The 16,682-nt window shown below is 60.9% G+C and overlaps 1 protein-coding gene across 1 annotated transcript in view; it reads left to right on the top strand.

Annotated features, from left to right (window-relative positions):
* FAM163B (family with sequence similarity 163 member B) overlaps positions 1-16,682 on the top strand; it is a 32,872-nt gene that overhangs the window by 13,841 nt on the left and 2,349 nt on the right. The window lies entirely within an intron of this gene.

A 16,682-nucleotide genomic window follows, 5' to 3' on the forward strand; every position in this document is an offset into this window, starting at 1 on the left:
CTTCACAGTGAGGTTAGTCTGCCCAGCATGGGTGAGTTCCTGTGTCATCCTCATTTTGTCAATGAGCAAATCCAGATACGGAGGAGTTCAGGAACCTACCCCAGGTAGCACAAGACAAGAGAGGGGCAAACTCCCATGCACACAGCCACCCATGCCACGGGCGGGCCCAAGACTCCTGTGCCCACCTCCCACATCCAACCACCCCCTCCCCGTCTCTCCACCTCCACTGGGGCCTCTCACCCAGGTGACCACGACCCCCTTGAACCGTCCCCTCCCACCCTGCCCCAGGCCCCCCCTCCAGCCTGCAGCCACAGAGGCATTTCTAAAAAGCAGAGCTGATCAGTTCCTCTCCTGCGTGGCACCCTTCAGTGCCTCCCACTGGATTCACGTGTTCATCATTCATCGGGAGCTAGTGAGCACCCACCACGTGCCAGGGGTGCCCTCGAGGCCCCAGGAAACAGCAAGGAACAAAACAGACCAAGCCCCTGTCCTCGTGGCCTTGAATGCCAGGGAAGAGATGGACAGGAAATAAATGTATTTTATGTAAAGTGAGAAGGGCTAAAGGGCCAAACCAAGCAAGGTAAGGGATTAGAGCTCAATCGTGGGGAGGGGGCTATTTTCAGCTGGTGCTCGGGAGGAGGCTGTCAGCAGAGACCCGAGTGGTTGAGGGGGACGGCCACACAGCTGACGGAGGAGTGTGTCCCGGGCAGAGAGAACAGCCAGGCAGCAGGGGCCCGGGTGGCCAAATCTGCCAAGCAACGGAAGGAAGCAGGAGATGAAGTCCAAGCAGAGCTGGGACCGCTCTTGCCAGTCCTTGTAGACAGTAGCAGAGAAGTCACGTTGTATTTTGTGGCACGGGGCCACTAGAGTGTCTGGAGACCAGGGCTGACTGTCGTGTGGAGAGCGGGTGGCCCCACAAGGTGCTTGGGCAGCAGCCAGCGGGGAGGGGAGAGATGTGGGCCAGGCCAGGGGTGCTGGAGGTGGCCAGAAGTGGTCAGACTCTGGGTGGAGTTGAAGGTGGAGACCTCAGGGTTTTCTGGCAGGTGGGACACGGGTGGTGGCAGGAGAGGGTCCAGGACCTCGGGGTCTGGGGCCTGAGCAGCTGACGGGTGGAGCTGCCGTTTCCTGGGATGGGAAGGCTGTGGAGGGAAATCAGGAGCTGGCTTTCCCAGGCGCAGATATTGAGATGCCTGCTGGACATCTGGGTGAAGACGCTGGTCAGCACTTATAGCTCAAGCTTGGGCCCAAGACCCCACCTGGAAGCTGGACAAGATGGCCATGGGGGGGATATAGAAGAGGGGTCTGAGCTCTGGGCCTGGGCCCTGGTCATTTAGAGGCTGGGGAGCTGAGGGAGCCAGCAGAGGTGATTGAGTGGGCATGGCCCCTGAGGGCAGGGGAGATGGAGAGAGTGTGGCATCCAGGGGCCGAGCGTTCCGGTCCTTTGTTACCAAAATGCAGCCTCCCAGCCCGCAGCCTCAGCAGCATGTGAACTTGCTAGAAATGCACGGTTTCAGGCAGGCCGAGACCCACGGGGTCAGAAGCTGCTTTTCCCAAGCTCCCCAGGTGACCCAGTGCACACTAGAATGCAAGGAAGGCTGATCTGGAAAGCATTTCAGGAGGAAGGAGTGCTGAGCTCAGCAGAGGCGAGCGAGACGAGGATGAGGCCTCCGAGGAGGCTGGATTGGGGTGCACTTCCTGCCGGGACCCCCAGGCCCTGCCCGGCTGGGTCTCCACTGACCTCTGCATTCTTCTTGTGCAGCCCCCACTCTCATGCTCCCCGTGCTCTGCTGGCCTCGGGGCCTTTTCACACGCCACTTTCTCTACCTGGGATGCTTCTTCCCAGCCCCCTACTCACCCTGCAGGTCTCAGGGTCCGGCTTTCTCCCTTGTGGCAGCCTCTCCTGGCTGCCAGCCCCACATCAGCACTGTTCGGGCCCTCTTTTTTTCCCTCTGACATCAGTTGTGTGTATCTGTGTCCCTACAAGACTGAAAACTCCCTGAGGGCAGGGACCCAGAACAGGGCACAGAACGCAGTAGGAGTTCAATAAATACCTGCTCTTGAGTTGTTGATAAATCTTAAATGCCAAGTGCACAGCATGGACAGTGGGTGCTACTAGATCCCAGAAGAGGGAGCCTTCACCAGGGTGGAGATCAGGGAAGGCTTGCTCAAGGAGCATGCGAGACTTATGGTGGGAATTTCACCAAGTGGGGCTGGAAGAGAGTTTGAAGCCCAGGGAATGGTGCTAGCAACAGCTCAGAGGCAGGAAAATGCAGTTTGTGATTGGGAAGCCCAGGAAACAAACTTCATACCCAGACGTGTTTGTTTAAGGAACGTAGCAGGAACATAGGGGCAGCGCGTGGCAAGGCTGGAAAAGGTAAACTGGGGGACAGCATTGGAGGGCCCAGAGCATCCGATGCTTGGGGCCTGGACTGGAGAGTCACACTCAGAGCCGTGTTCCAGAGAAGGATGACGGAGGGAGGCCTTAGAGGTTGGGAGATGGGGGCCCTGCCAAGGAAAACCAAAGGGGGCTCTTCGAAAACCAGGGCTCTGAGTGTCCTGATGTGGAAAGGTGTTCTCAAGGGAATAAGTAACAAAATAAACTGCAGCACAGTCTGCAGGCAATGAGCTCATTTTGGTAAATACTAATAATAATCAAAATAATCCATGTGTGTATATGCACAGAGCTGAGAATCAAGACCTGCTCCTCTGGAGTGGGTGCTGGCAAGCTTTTTCTGTAAAGGGCCAGAAGTCAACAGTTTCAGCTCTGTGGGCTTCACGGTCTTTGCCACAACTACTCGGCTCTGCTGTAGAGGTGGAAAGCAGCCACGGAGGTCAGTTGGGCATGGCTCTGCTCCCGAAAGACTTTATTTACACAAACAGGTGGCAAGTTGGAATTGGCAGAGGGTCATTTTCACCCTCCTGCACTTGTGCATGGGAGGGTCTTTTTCTGCGAGCACATGTGGCTTGTGTGTGTGTGTGTGTGTGTGTGTGTGGTGGAACCAGTGACCCATTCAGGGCACTGCCAGGCAGCACAATGAGGAGGGGCAGAAGCAAAGCAAAGTTCCACCCCCCTTGCCAGCACCCAGCCTTTGAGGGGGCAGGCACAGCTCTGGAGCCAGATCAGACCTGCGATCACATCCTGACCCTGACCCTTCTCTAGAGTATAATCTTGGACAAATCACGGGGCCTCTCTGAACCTCAGTGTCCTCTTCCGTAAAATAAGGAGAATGACAGCCCCTCCCTCCCCGTATTGTTAGATCTTGGCCAAGTTGCTGGCACATAGAGCATCTGGTACCTGTTGGGTGGCTCTGCCCAACAGCGTCCGAGGTTTTCTCTCTCTGACCTTGACCTCGCCCGGCAGCCTCAACTGGTGATAGAGGGCGAGGAGGGGAAGAAGGCAGTGTCCATGCTGTGAGAGGGGAGACCCATCCTTGCAGCCAGGAGGGTGGCTATGAGTTCAGCGGCTCCAGTGACTGGGTAGCGTGGGTCTGGGGCCAGGCTCTGAGTTGCTCTGAGCCTCAGTGTCTGCATCTGTGAAATGGGCCTTATGTGGCCAGCCCCATGGGTAGTGAGCATCAGCGGACAGAGAGGAGCTTGACAAACCTTCCAGGGCTGCCTCTCCCTCGTGCTCCCTTGGGCACTTGCATTTGCCGGAAACGAGAAGACTCAGGTGGACTCAGCATACTCCTCCCTGTGACCCGAGGTATGAGCCGGAGGGGGCAGCCGGACAGTCCAGCCTCAGGGGAGGGCAGGGCAGCTCCCCACAGAAAGCCCGAGCCCTGGACATGGGCCCGAGCAGGTCAGGGTGCAGCCGGGGGTGTGGCTGCCGAATGGAGGTCCTCAGAGGCAACTCTCCACTCACCCCTGGGCCTTTGCACATGCTATTTCCACTCCCTGGGGTGCTGTCCCTGACTGCCCACGGCCTTGGTGCTGCTGAAGGGCTGGGCACTGGCCCTTCCCCCCTCAGGCCACTGGCAAGGCCTCGCTTCTCCAGAGGAGTCCCGTGGCCGTGGCTGAGCACCGATGGGTGTGGGGGAGAGGGGGCTGCAGCCTCGGGCCGGGAGACTGCACAGGGCCCGGCTCGACCCCTCCTGTGTGAGGCCGGTGGGAGCACCTGGAAAGTGGAAGGGCCTGGGCGGCCCTGGCAGGGCCCGTGGCTCCACGCAGGCAGGAGGCTGCGGAGCAGGCATGTGGATGTGCCGACAGCGCCGGCGGGGGCTGCTGAGGCACGGACAGCAAGTGACTGCCCTTGGGGACCGGAACCCACCCGGGCAGGCCCCACCAAGGACTGAGCAGCCACCAACCCAGAATAGAGCCCGGGCCCCGTCTCACTCCTTCCCAGCACAGGTCAGAGCCTTCGGAGCCGCCTTCGGAACGCCGAGCCCACGTACAGTCCACGCTCACCTTCTCCTTGGAGGACACCCACTGAGCACCCTGTGCCTGCCCAGAACAGGCCCTGCCCCAGAGTGCAGGATCTGAGAGAGGATAAGTCACAGGCCCTGGAGTGGACAAGGGCGAGGCGGTCAGGAGGGCTGCCGGAGGCCACCAGCACCCTCCAGGCCGGGAGTCTGCACCCCGCCTGCCCAGCAGCCCCACTCCCCAAGGCCAGGGCAGGCAAGGACCCTGTCCCCCATCGTCACCGTGAAAACGCCAGTGCGTGGCTCACTGCAGGCTCCGTAGATGCTACAGAAAGGAGGATGGAGGGAAGGGAGGAGGGAGAGAGGGAAGCCGGGAGGAAGGAGGGCGGGGGACTGGTGTTATTCTCCTGTTTTAAAAATGAGACGGCGGCCTGCGCACCCTGACACCAGGGACAACAGTGGATCTGCCCCCAAGTCCGAGTCCCAGACACACCTGCTCCCCTGCCCCAGACACAGCGCCAGGCATGTCCGGTGGAGAGAGGAAGAGATGCCTGTGGCCGAGACTGGCAAAGGCTGCCTGGAGGAGGAGGCATCAGAGCCAGGCCCACGGGCAGCAGGGATTGGTCAGGGGCTGCCGGGCAGGTCTGGCTTGAGAGTGGACATAAACCAGGGCAGCTTGGGTGGGATCCCCGAGGGTGACACGGAGTGGATTCTGGATCCTGGGGCTAGGCCAGGTGCTCCCCGGGCAGGGTTTGCAGGTAGACCGGCTGCAGGGAGGAGGGCGGGGGCAGCTGCGCGGGCAGAGGCCGAGATGGGGGAGCCTGCTCTTTGCTAGCCGGGTGACCACGGGCAAGTTGCCTCCTTGTTTCCTCATCTGCAAGACGGGACAGTGGTGTCTGCCTCGTGGGACGCGCGAGGGCCGCGGGCTGAAAGCTTTGTCAAGTCCTGGCACGGGAGGCGGCTCTGACACCCCCATCCTTCCAGAAGGCAGAGGAGCAAACTGCACCCCACAGGTCCTTGTTGCCAGCTCAGAGGTCCTCAGCCTGCTGCATGTTGGAGCACCCTGGAAAGCTGTACAAAGTACTGGTTCCTGGGTCCCACCCCACAGTCTCATCGGCCTGGTGTGGCCTGGGCAGGGGGAGGGGAGGGGCCTCCTGCTCCCCGGGTGACTCCAGTGTCCGTGGGGCAAGCACTGGTGCTCCAGAATCCCCGCAGGGCTCGCCAACACACAGGCCGCTGCGCCCCATCCCGTGTTTCTGACTCAGCGGGTCTCGGTGGGACCCGCGACTCTGCATCTAACAAGGCCCCAGGTGCTGCTGCTGCTGGCCCCGGGACCCCACCTTGAGAGACGACGCGGTGGCAGGCCTGGAGCCGGCTCAGGTGTGTGGTTCTCTGCAAGGCCGCAGGATGAGAGTGGCTCAGAGTGGGCAGAGGGCAGGCCCTGGGAGCAGTTTATTATCCCACATGCTGGGGCTCCTTGTCTTTGGAGAGCATGCCCTGAAGCAAGCCAGCCCTCCAGCCAGGCACCTGCCAGCTCCGGCCTGTCCTTCCCGGGCCCTGCCTGCCTCCACTCCCAGGCCCCGCGGCCCACCCCGCGGCAAGCTGCCGGGCCACGGTCCTTTCCGAGCTACAACCTCTGTCGCCATCCGGGCACACCCTGACTTCTGAAACCCAGCGGGCACGTCCGGGGCTCTCTGTCGGGGAGTCCTGCTCTCGGCCCCTCATGTTCAGCCTCGCACGGACAGGGACCACTGTCTGTAGTTCCTGCTTGGGTTCAGAATCCCCGGCCAGATCGACGGCGGGGGCCCGGCGCGTCTTCCTGGGGGCTGCGGGGCTGTCCCCAGAGTTGTGTCTGGGGGTGGAATGGGTGCATCTCCGAATTACCCCTTCTCTTTCCCACTCCCATCCTGGGGTGGGGTGGGGTCCCTGGGCCTGGCAGGGTCCTTCTAGCTATCAGAGGGGGCTTGGGGGGGTCTGTCCCCAGGTCACAGGGATGGCGCTCTGAGGCAGGAGCTGCTGTCTGGGAAGAGCAGGCTGAGACCCTTGGCCTCTTAGGTCACGGCCTCTCCGCTGGTGACCACACGGGGTGTCCCCCAACCCCCCTCCTCTGGGTGGTGACAGCTGGGCCTGGGGCAAGACTCCCACCTTGGACCCGCCACACCTCGCCTCGCCCGAGACGCCGGCCCCCGCGCTTGCCCGTCCTCTCAAATCATCGGGGACTTTGGGGGACCCCCTGCTGAGACTCTGCGCCCGTGTGCTCCTCCCTGCTGGGCACTGAGTCAGCAGGTGGGCGCTGAGCATCCCCTGGGCTGTCGTCGAATTTGGGGCTCTGAGCCACCACGGTGGGCAAAGCAGCCACGGCCCCGGCCCCCACGCAGGCCTGGGAAGGGACCCTGGCCGTGCCCCTGCCCACCAGCCGCCTGGGCCTCGGTCTCCCCTCCTGCTGTGAGGATACTAGGGGTGCAGCCGAGGGCGGACAGAAATGACGGGGTCGCAGCCCTTGGCTTGGCGTGTGTGACAAATGGGCGCTGTCGCTGTCCCCCAAACCCCGGGCTGGCCCTCTGTGTCGCTGCCTTCAGGCCCTGGAGTGGCTTCCGGAGCTACGCTCCATTCTTGGAAGAGGCAGCCAAAAATAAAAACGTAAGTCAAGTGGCAGAAGGGTTTTGAAAACCCACTTTCTGCACGTTGTTACATTTAAGAGAGAGGAAAGCACCATCCACGGCTGGGACCCGCCTGGGTTTCCGGCATCCTCCGAGGCCTTCTCCTGACCGGGACCCCCGTGGGGAGGGAGCCGGGGGCCGCGGGGCAGGATCCAGTCACTGATCTTGCCATGTCGGTGCTCGGGCCGGTGGGCACGAGCTCACCCGACGGACCCCACCTCAGCTGGAGTGGGCCCCGACTGTAGTCCCCCAGTGGCGGGAGGCACCCAGTTTGAAGGCAGGGTGGGCAGAGAGGCTTTGGGCTGCCCTCCACCCCATGTCACTTGCTGGCTCCCCTCCCCTAACTGACCTCATGATCTTCAAGCCCCCCATTGAAACTCTCTGGGTCTCAGTCTCTTCATCTATAAAATGGGCAAGAGCACCCCCACCCCGCCTGCCGCTGCAAGGGTTAAAGGACATGCTGGTGAGGCTGTTGCCCCCCTCCTGGCACATGGTGGGTGCCCGGAGCAGGGTGGTATGAGGCCCTGGGGAGCCATCGAGAGTGCTAGAGTGAGGCAGTGACCGGTTCAGACTAGGGGTTCAGGGAACATTCTGAGCAGCCCTGAGCTGAAGGCCCGATTCTCTACTGTGTCGGGCTCACCAAGGCCAACAGTGGAGGAAGGGCCGGCCAGACAGATGGACATGAACTGAGAGCTTCTAACAGATGTCCACAAGGAGGCTGGACAAGGAGGAGGTCTGGGGGTTTCTGGAGCATCCGAAGCCAGGTCCTCTGCCCACCGCCCCCTTGGGATCCAGGGAGACAGGCCCCCTCTGCTGCAGACCCGTGGGGAAGCCCCGGGCAAGGCCCCTTCTCTGGGTGGGGGGCACACACCTGTCTGCAGAGCAAGGCGCTCGGGCTCCCAGCCGTTTCTCTCCTTTCCCTGGCTCACACCCCCATCATGCTTTCCTTTTGTTCAGCCCTCATTTTCTCTGTCCCCTTGTTCTCATCCTCTCCTCTCCTCTCTCCCTCCCCCATCTGCCCCATGGCCCCCCAGAGAGGCTTCAGAAAAGGGTGGAAGCTGGGGCTCGAGACGGGCCTGACCCTTGGGGGAGGGCCGCACCCCACCCAGATGGGCTATGAAGGATCCACCCGGAATCCTAGCCCAGGACCCGGTGGGCAGTGGGCCGCTCATTTCCAGAAGGGGTCTGGCGAGGGGGCCGGGCGGCATCTAGCTGATAGCCCCCATCACGCCTGGCAGTGCCCTCTGCCAGCTCTCATGTGCTCTGAGCCCTCAGCTGCCGGGGAGGCTGGGCCCCGAGCCTGGGCTGCCAGGGAAGAGGGACGAGGCTGCAAACAGGACAGCAGGTGCCATGAGTCAGGGCCTGGAGCAGTGAGCACCCTCTGCCCACCCTGGTGGTCTCAGTGCACCCCTTGATGGAGGCCAAGAGGGGCTCCCTCCTGCCCTGCACCCCTCGAAGTTTCCTGGGGTTGGGGACAGTGACTGCCGCGTGTCCTGCCAGGAGGGGCAGGATGACCACCCAGGCAGCAGGGAAACGAAGCCCCCTGCCCGGCCCAGCTGGGAAACACCTGCTCCCTCCAGCACCCTGTGTCCTGGTCCTGGCCCCGCCCCTCCAGCCCCCCCCCCAGCCTCCCACTGTCAGGGACCCTGTCTCCCCTCCTCACTCGGCTCCCAGCCATGTCTGGGGTGAGCTGGGCAGGGCTCCGGCTCCAGAGTCTGCTCTGGGTTTGAATCCAGGCTTTGCTGACGCTGACCCCAAATGTGGCCCCAGACTCCAGGGCAGGGCTTGGAGCTCCAGCAAGGCTCCTCGGGCAAGGAAGACGGGCTGCGTACGCGCTCAGATCTTCCACTTGCTGGGGGGATTGTCTCGCATGCCTGGCCTCAGCAGACTCCCCAGAAAACCAGGATCGGGTAACTTGCAAGTCTGTAGACTGTGCCTTTGGGGTGCGTCCAGGCTTCAGTTTCCCAGCTGGGACCAGGAGACACCTGAGTTTGAAACTGGCCCTGCCAAAGATGTCCCAAGCTGGTAGCTTCTGCTGTGAGGCCTAGCTCCCTCCGCGGGGAAAGGCAGGCCGCCCCGGGGTCGTTCGGATGAGACGAGGTGACAAGGTGACATGAGACGAGGTGATGAGGTGACATGAGACGAGGTGACCAGGTGACGTGGCCCCTGGAGGGCTTGTGGGAGGGGCCGAGACGACACTGCTGCTATTCGCCAGGATGTCGTTCAGCTCATGTCCAGAGAGAGGAGGGACCCAGCCCTCCCCAGCACACCCCAGCCCCCCTCCCCAGATCTGCCTGCATCTTCACAAAGGCCCCTGAGGTGTTCGTCCACACACCAGTGCTGAGCGCCTACTGTATGTGCTGCGCCGTGCTGGGCAGTGGGGATGGGGCAGCAAACAGCAGGCCAGGCCTCTGCTCTCAAGGCGTGGACCCCCAAGAGGGCTCTTCAGCTGGGTCTGGGAGAGCTTCCAGAAGTCTGCGAGCCCCAGAAACGGTTGGCAAAAAGTCCTGGCCCCTGTTCTCTTTCTAGCGGTCCCTCAAGGAGCCCCAGCCCATCCCTGCCTGCCCCAGGCCTGGCAGCGCCCAGGCTGCTTGCCGTGGGTATGCCCAGCCCCCGTCGCACCTCTGTGGCTTCCTGGATGGACCAGAGCCCCCCGAGGGCAGGCCCCAGACCCCCTCTGGAACCTGGTGGTGGGCACAGCCCGGCTCGCTGTGACCCCCGGCCCCTGGTCACTGCCCGATTCTGAGGGCCGAGGGCCCAGGAGGGCTGAACTCAGAGGGGAGCTGACGTGGGCCGAGGGCGCAGCCTGGAGGGGACATTCGGGTCCCGCTGGGAACGTGCTCTCCGGCCAGGGCCCCGCTCCCGCCAGCCCACCCCCAGCCAGGCTCTGGATAACTTCTCGGAGACCAACCACAGCAGCGCTGCCGAGCACTTCCCCGTCTATTTATTACCGAAGGCGGGAATCTGGGAGCCCGCGGAGCGTGAAATTAGGAACAAATGTGGAGCAGGTCTAGACAGGAACTCTGCGGGCCCTGCTTTCCTGCTCGCGGGGCGCCGGGGCCCTGGGGCTTCCAGGTAGCGGAGCGCTGTGGCAGCCAGACAGATGTGTCTGTGGAAGGAGCAGGCGGGGTCGCGCTCGGGGGGACGCCTGGTGGGCAGACGCCTCACCCGGAGGCAGGAAACCCGGGTCCAGAGCTGGCTCTGCTTCTGGTGCCCCAGGGCCAGCCATTGCCCCCTGAGCCTCGGTTTCTCCTTCTGGAAGGGAGAGGCTGCCCAGCCCCAGCTGCAATACCATCCACTAGGGCAGAAGGGCCACTCGCAAGCAGGCAGATGCAGGGCCCCTCTGGGACCCGCCGAGCGAGGATGTCTGGACATGAGGCCGGGCGTCGGCGTGTTTGCTGGGCTCCCCCAGGGTTCCGGTGCCCGGCAGGTTGGGAAGTCACAGGACTGGATGTCCCAAAGTCCCCGGCCAGCTCTGAGGATGCAGGTTTTGACCCTCCATGGCAGCTCGGGTGCACAGGGCAGACAGCAACCTTCATTAAGTGTCCACAGTGGGCCCTACATTGGGCAAGGCTCTGGGGCGAGGAGTGAGAGGTGGCACAAGACAGACAGACGACAGAGGTTGGGGCCGGGCAGCCTTTAAGCAAATGAGAGAGTGGAGCTGGGCAAGGGGGGCAGAGGGAAACAGCAGAGTTTGAAATGAAGCCCAGCTGCACGGGCCCAGATGGCAGCAGGTCAGGGGCCTCGTGCCAGAGGAAGGTGCTGTGGGGTGGGGGCTCCAGGGGGGCGGAGGCAGGTGGAACGGGCTGTCTGGCTCCACGGCGGCCAGGTGTTTCCCACCCCCAGCCCCCACGCCGCACCGTTTGGTCTTCACGGCAGCAGGAGACAACCGGAGCTCATAAAAGCGTCTGGTTCTCCCGCCGGGCTGCCCAGCAAGACGTGGGGCAATCACGGAGGACAGGGGCCGCCCGGGCCCCCCCACACACACACAAGCTAGGGATGGGGGTGTGCACAGAGGGCCCCTCTCACAGCCTGCCGCTGCAGAAGTCGGGGGTGGGGACAAGGAAGCAAAGCCGATTATAAAGCTTTAAAACCGTTTATGGTCCCAGGGGGCCGATTAACAATTCAGCGCCATTCTCGCCAAATTGTCTTGGCGGGCAGCACAGAAACTTCCGGGCGGGGCGAGCTTGGTTGCACACGAGCGTTGGGGTGGCCTCCGCCTGGCTGACCCTGAGCCTGCCTGGCACGCCTCTGCCTCTGGGCCTTTGCTTGTGCTGTTCCCTGTGCCCGCAGGCCCTCTCCTCCCTCTGCATCCCAGCCAGCTGAGACAGCCTCCTCCTCCAGGAAGCCCCCCTTGGTTTCTCCCCCATCCAACACCATCGTCTCCAGCCTCCCAGCCCGAGGCCCTTTGTCATTCTCCTAGGCACTTAGCCTGGCAGCTCTCAGGGGTATCCCAGGGACACTGGGCCCACCTTGCTTCCCTCTGGAGCCCCCAGGCAAGTGCTGCAAAGGAACCTGCCATCCTTTTTCTTCTCGGCCACGAGCTGCCGAGCGGCCCTTTTGGAGGATGGAGTCTTGATTGATCACTGGCCCAGTGGCCACCCTTGTTTTTCAACCAAGACCCTCAAACTTGGCTGAATCCCTCTCAGGGCTGGGTAAAAATACAAACCTAGATTGTTCCAGTCCCAACTGGGAGGAATCTGTCATCTAAGCCCTGCCATGCCCTTTTTACAAATAAGGAAACCCAGACCCCGAGAAAGGCCTCCAGCCCAAGGTCACCGGCCGCTGCCCCTCATCTGCCAGGCTCACATCGTCTCCAGGTCCTGCTGGGCAGACTCTGAGGGCGGCACGAAGGAGGCCTGAGAAGCAGGGGCTCAGCAGAGGTGGGGGTTGCCAGACCTGGGGAAACAGCCTCCGGTCGCTGTTTTTTGGCTCCCTCTGTGTGACATTGTAAGTGGGTCACCACCGTTTGGCCTCGTCCCCACGGTCCCTCCCAGCCCTGGCATTTTGAGGTTCTGTGACGGGCATTAGAGAAGTCTGGGGAGGCTTCCTGGAGGAGTCGGGTGTGCTCCGGGCTTTGACGACCAGGCAGGATTTGGAGAGGCAGGCGGGAGGCGGGAAGGGGGGGACAATGGAGGGAGGCCATGTCCCGCTCCGGGGCTGTTCGGAGTTAACTGTGCCCTGATGTCGGGCCGGGACGCAAGTGGAGCTGCCAGGGGCCTGTGCGTCTGTCTGCCAGGCCCGGCCCCAGAACCTGGCACCCCTTGGCGCGCCGGGTCTGTGCAGCACGGCCGAGGCTCTCCAGCTGGATGGGGCACGGTGTCGGTGCGGTGGCCGCTGACAACCCTGGGCCCCCGGCCCGGGCCGGCACCTTCCCATCCCGCCGCCAGGCCGCCTGCTGCCGAAGGGGGCCCAGCCCGGAGGAGCCGCCACTGGGGCCCCGGGCCGGGGAGCACACCTTTCCGGCAGGCACAGTCGCTGCCCAGCTCCCTCGGAGGCCCGACGAGGGATCCAGACCCCCGACAAACAGCAACATGGCACCGCCTTGAGCTGCTACCTGCCCCCTCAGCGAATCCTTGCGAGCTCCGCATTTTACATGGGGGAAACTGAGGCACAGAGAAATGGGGGCACTCGAAGCCCATTCTTCCAACTCCGCAGAGACAAGGTGGGGCTGGTGCACAGGTGGGTGGGCCCCGCGTCTGTCCCCACCGGGCCCCCCCTTATGCATCCCAAGGCCCCCGGGGGGAGGGCAAAGCCTGGCCTCGGCCACCTGCTGTCCCCCCTTCCTCTGCAGCCTCAGCTTTGCATGCCGGGGAGGCCCTGGGCCTGGGCTGCACGTCACCCTGGGAGACGTGGCCCTGCCTGCTGTCGGCCCGCCCTGAGTGTGTGCCCTGGCATGGGGAGGTGTCGGGTGGGGGGTGCCTGAACTGCCAGGCACAAAGACGTCACATGGCCACTTACAAAACTCAGACGACCTCTCTGGGCTTCCATGTGCTCCCTCGTTGATAGGAGGGGGGCTGTAATTATCCTTTGGGGTGCAAATACTAGAAACCCACTCAAGGGGGCCTTTTCAAAGAAAGAGCGGACATCAGGGAGGGGACTGGAGGAGCCCCAGGCGGGTCCACAGGCTGGGTTTTTCTGGGTCTGCCTGGCCAGCACCGGGGGGTGAGGATGGGGGAGGTCATGGATCCCTGGGGCGGGCCATGGCCTGGCGGGTCCCCAAGGTCGGGGCTTTCGGCTGCCAGTGGGGCCTGTTTGTCTGGAGGGGGCCCACGGACCCCTCCCCTTTCCTGACCTCACTTTCCTCATCCGCCAAGTCGGGGGCCACTGTGGCTGCCCTGCCTCCCACCCCCCCAAGACAGCCAGGAAAACCAAGGGAGGCCATCAGGGGTCCCTCGGCCGCCCACTTTCCCTGCCATGGCCAGGCCTGCTGTCAGCATCCCTGGGAGCACCAGATAGGGGCGGCGAGCCAGCGCTCGCCACAGCCCCCCGCCAGGGCTGCCTGCTTTACTTTGCGTCCCCTCAGCGAGGAGCGTGAAATGCAACTGGACAGGGGCCTGGACCCCTCCCAGCATCCCCCCGCCCACCGGTCCCCTCCTCCTGGGCACTCCTGGACCCCACCCCGGGTCTGTCTGCGCCTTCAGCCGGCTGCAGCCACCCCAGGAGGCCAGGCTGATGGATCCCTCCAGGCAGGGTGCCCGGGAACACAGGGGTCCCGGGGGCTCCTTCCCCATCTGTCTGCATCTGCTTGTGTGTCCTGGACTGTGTCTTCCAGTCTCCGCCCCCGTCGGTCCGTCTGGGTCTGGCTCTGCTTGTCTGCACCTCCGTCTGCCCGTGTTTGGATCTGTCTCTGTTTGTCTGTCTGTGTCCTGTTGGGCCTGTCTGGAGCTCCCACTCCATCTGTCTGTCAGGGGTTGGGGTTCCAGGCCCAGCATTGTTTGAACCCCAGAGTCCCTGGGGCAAGCTGCCTCCTTGCCGGGCCTTGTGTGTCTCGCCTTCTGCATGTTGGGGACCCCTGGGGTCTCTGCCCTGCGTCCCTTCCAGGCAGCTGTATCCTCCCAGTCTGGCTCTGGAGTCTGTGAGGAAACCGCTGCCCCTCTGACCTCTCCCACCCAGCCTGCCCGGTGCCCCCTGCCCAGCACCCCTGACCCACCACCACCCACACCTGAGTCTGAATCAGAGCCCCCCCCACTGTCAGCTCTTCTCAGTTCTGGAAGAGGATAAATCAGACCAAATGCTGGTGTGTCTTTGGCAGGGTTTTACCAAAAACTTTAGAAACACACACGCCACAAAGCTCTTCACTGCACATTGTTATAACAACAACAAAAACAACAGGAAATAACACAAATGCCCATCCACAGGACGTGGCTGAGGAAACCGGGGCTCATTTGTGGGATGGTGCTCTGGGCAGCAGGAGAAGGGGATCAGGGGTCTAGGTGGGTTCTGGAGGGTCCCTGGGGATGGACGGCACATTGGATGTACCGTGAAGAGAAAACGACGACGGTACAGCAAAGCGTGTATAGCCTGCTACTACCAGAGGGAGAGAAATCAATATTTGATTGTATTTTTTGAATAGAATCGGGGGCAGCATAAACCAAGAGCTGATTTTGGGGTTGAATCCCGTGCCCCACAGGCCTGCTCAGGTCTTAAATCCACGTCCTTGTGGGTGTGAGCCCATTGTAAATAGGACCCTTGAGGATGTTATTATGTAAGGTGTGGACTCTGGGATCGCTCTCCAATCTCCAAAATCCTATTTAGATGAGGCCGTATGGACTCGGCGTGGGCCTTACTCTGTAAGACTGCAGTTCTTGTGAGCAAAGGAAATTGGACGCAAAAGTAGATGCCAGAAGAAACCAGATAATGAGGCAGCTGGCCACGTGACGGGGGGCCGAGATGCACGCCAAGGAGCCCCCAGGACGGGCACCAGCCAGCCAGCCCCAGGATGCCACAGATTCTGGGGAAAAGTGTGGCCCGGCAACCTGAATCAGAAATCCCTGCTGCTAGAACGTCCCCTCTGGGGGGACAGTGGCGGGAAGTAACACGTCTCCAAACGCCCCTTGTTTGATGGGTCCGATTTTGGAACTAATTGCTTTCTATAATTGAAAAGGAAAATTAGATCAACATTTTAAAAAATTAAACACAAACTGAAACAAATGAGTCTGGAGTTGGGGGAAAAACCACACTAAGGATTATTTCATGTAACCCTGGAACCATCGCCCCACTCCACATCCCCAGGGGAATAAGAACAAAAGAGAACTGACGTTCCACTCAGTAGCACTTGTTAGTAAAAATACTGGTGATGTTATTTTGAAAGTATTATATGTAATGAGATAAAGCACATAAGTAAGGTAAGGTCATTTGGAGGCAAGATTTTCATATAAATGACACAGAGATACCAAACCTTAACGAGTAAGATCCCTGCAATCTTTTGTTTTAAGCAGAAATACCGGTCTGAACGCATGCTTTATTTTTCTCTTCCTGAAAGGAAAAGACTGTTCCCTAGTTCTGTTGCCTAGAGAAGCTGGTGCTCATGGTGGGGTCCCTAGACTGCACTTCTACTGACAAAGAGCCGGGGATCTGAGAGGCGATGGCTCCCAGGTGTGGGGCGTGGGAGCCGGGGCCGTCTTGAACCTAAAAGCCACAGTCTATCAGGGACTCCTGGGGCCCCAAAGCCATGTCCCAACGCTGGGACAATTTGAACATGAAAAAGAAACCTGGCTGCAGTGGCTCGAAATACATCAAATCTATAGAAATCAGTGAGCTCATGACATTATAAAAACCACCACAAACCTTGTAGAGCACCAACTTCTTGTTCTGAGAATCGATAAAAGGAACACCATATAGGTAATCCGGGAAGGTCTTCTTTAGAGAAGAAGCAGAGCCGACACATGCAGAAGAAATGATAAAATTTGAAAGATGCTATTTTTGCAAGTTCCCATGAAATAACGGGATCACTGTCTGCGAAAAGGGTTAGGTGAAAGGCGGGCAGGGAGCTTGGCAATGGACGGGTCAGGGTGACCACAGCGGAACCCACAGATTGGGGACCCCTGAACAGGCTGTGACAGGAGACTTGCTCTACCGGCCACTTTAGGGGACAAACCAATGATCCCAGAACACGGTCAACGCCACACGTGCCACCATGTTCCGCCGTGTCCAGTGAGGAAGCCCAGGAAAGTCCAGTGCATGGAAAATTCTGTACGAGCAGTGACCCAGCTTCACTTGCCCCATCCAGGGGCGGTGGGGGGCGGGAGGGGGTGAAGAGGGGCTGCTCTAAGGAGGTGTGAGAGTCATAACATCTAATTGCAACTGGTTTGGATCCTGCTGTGAACAAACCAACTGTAAAAAGACATTTTGGAGATGATTGGAGACAGCTAAACACTGCTTGTTTTTTTTGAAGTCTTCATCTGTTAGATTTTACACGGAAGTATTTTGGATAAACTGATATCCTGTGGCATTTCCCTTAAAGTACTCCATGTGCCCATCCCCCCCCTTGCAAAAAAAAAAAAAAGAGGTGGGGATGGGAGAAGTTGGGAAATTGAGGCAGTGGTGGGCCAGGGCCAGCTCCTTCTGGTTTGCCATTTGGCGAGTGAGATGAACCTTAAATGTGCAGGGATTTTGCAAGCAGGTTGTTCACTTTGGGTGGCTTGAAACTGGACATGACAGG

This window comes from Choloepus didactylus, chromosome 10 (assembly GCF_015220235.1).
Source record: "Choloepus didactylus isolate mChoDid1 chromosome 10, mChoDid1.pri, whole genome shotgun sequence".
Taxonomy (NCBI): Eukaryota; Metazoa; Chordata; class Mammalia; order Pilosa; family Megalonychidae; genus Choloepus; species Choloepus didactylus.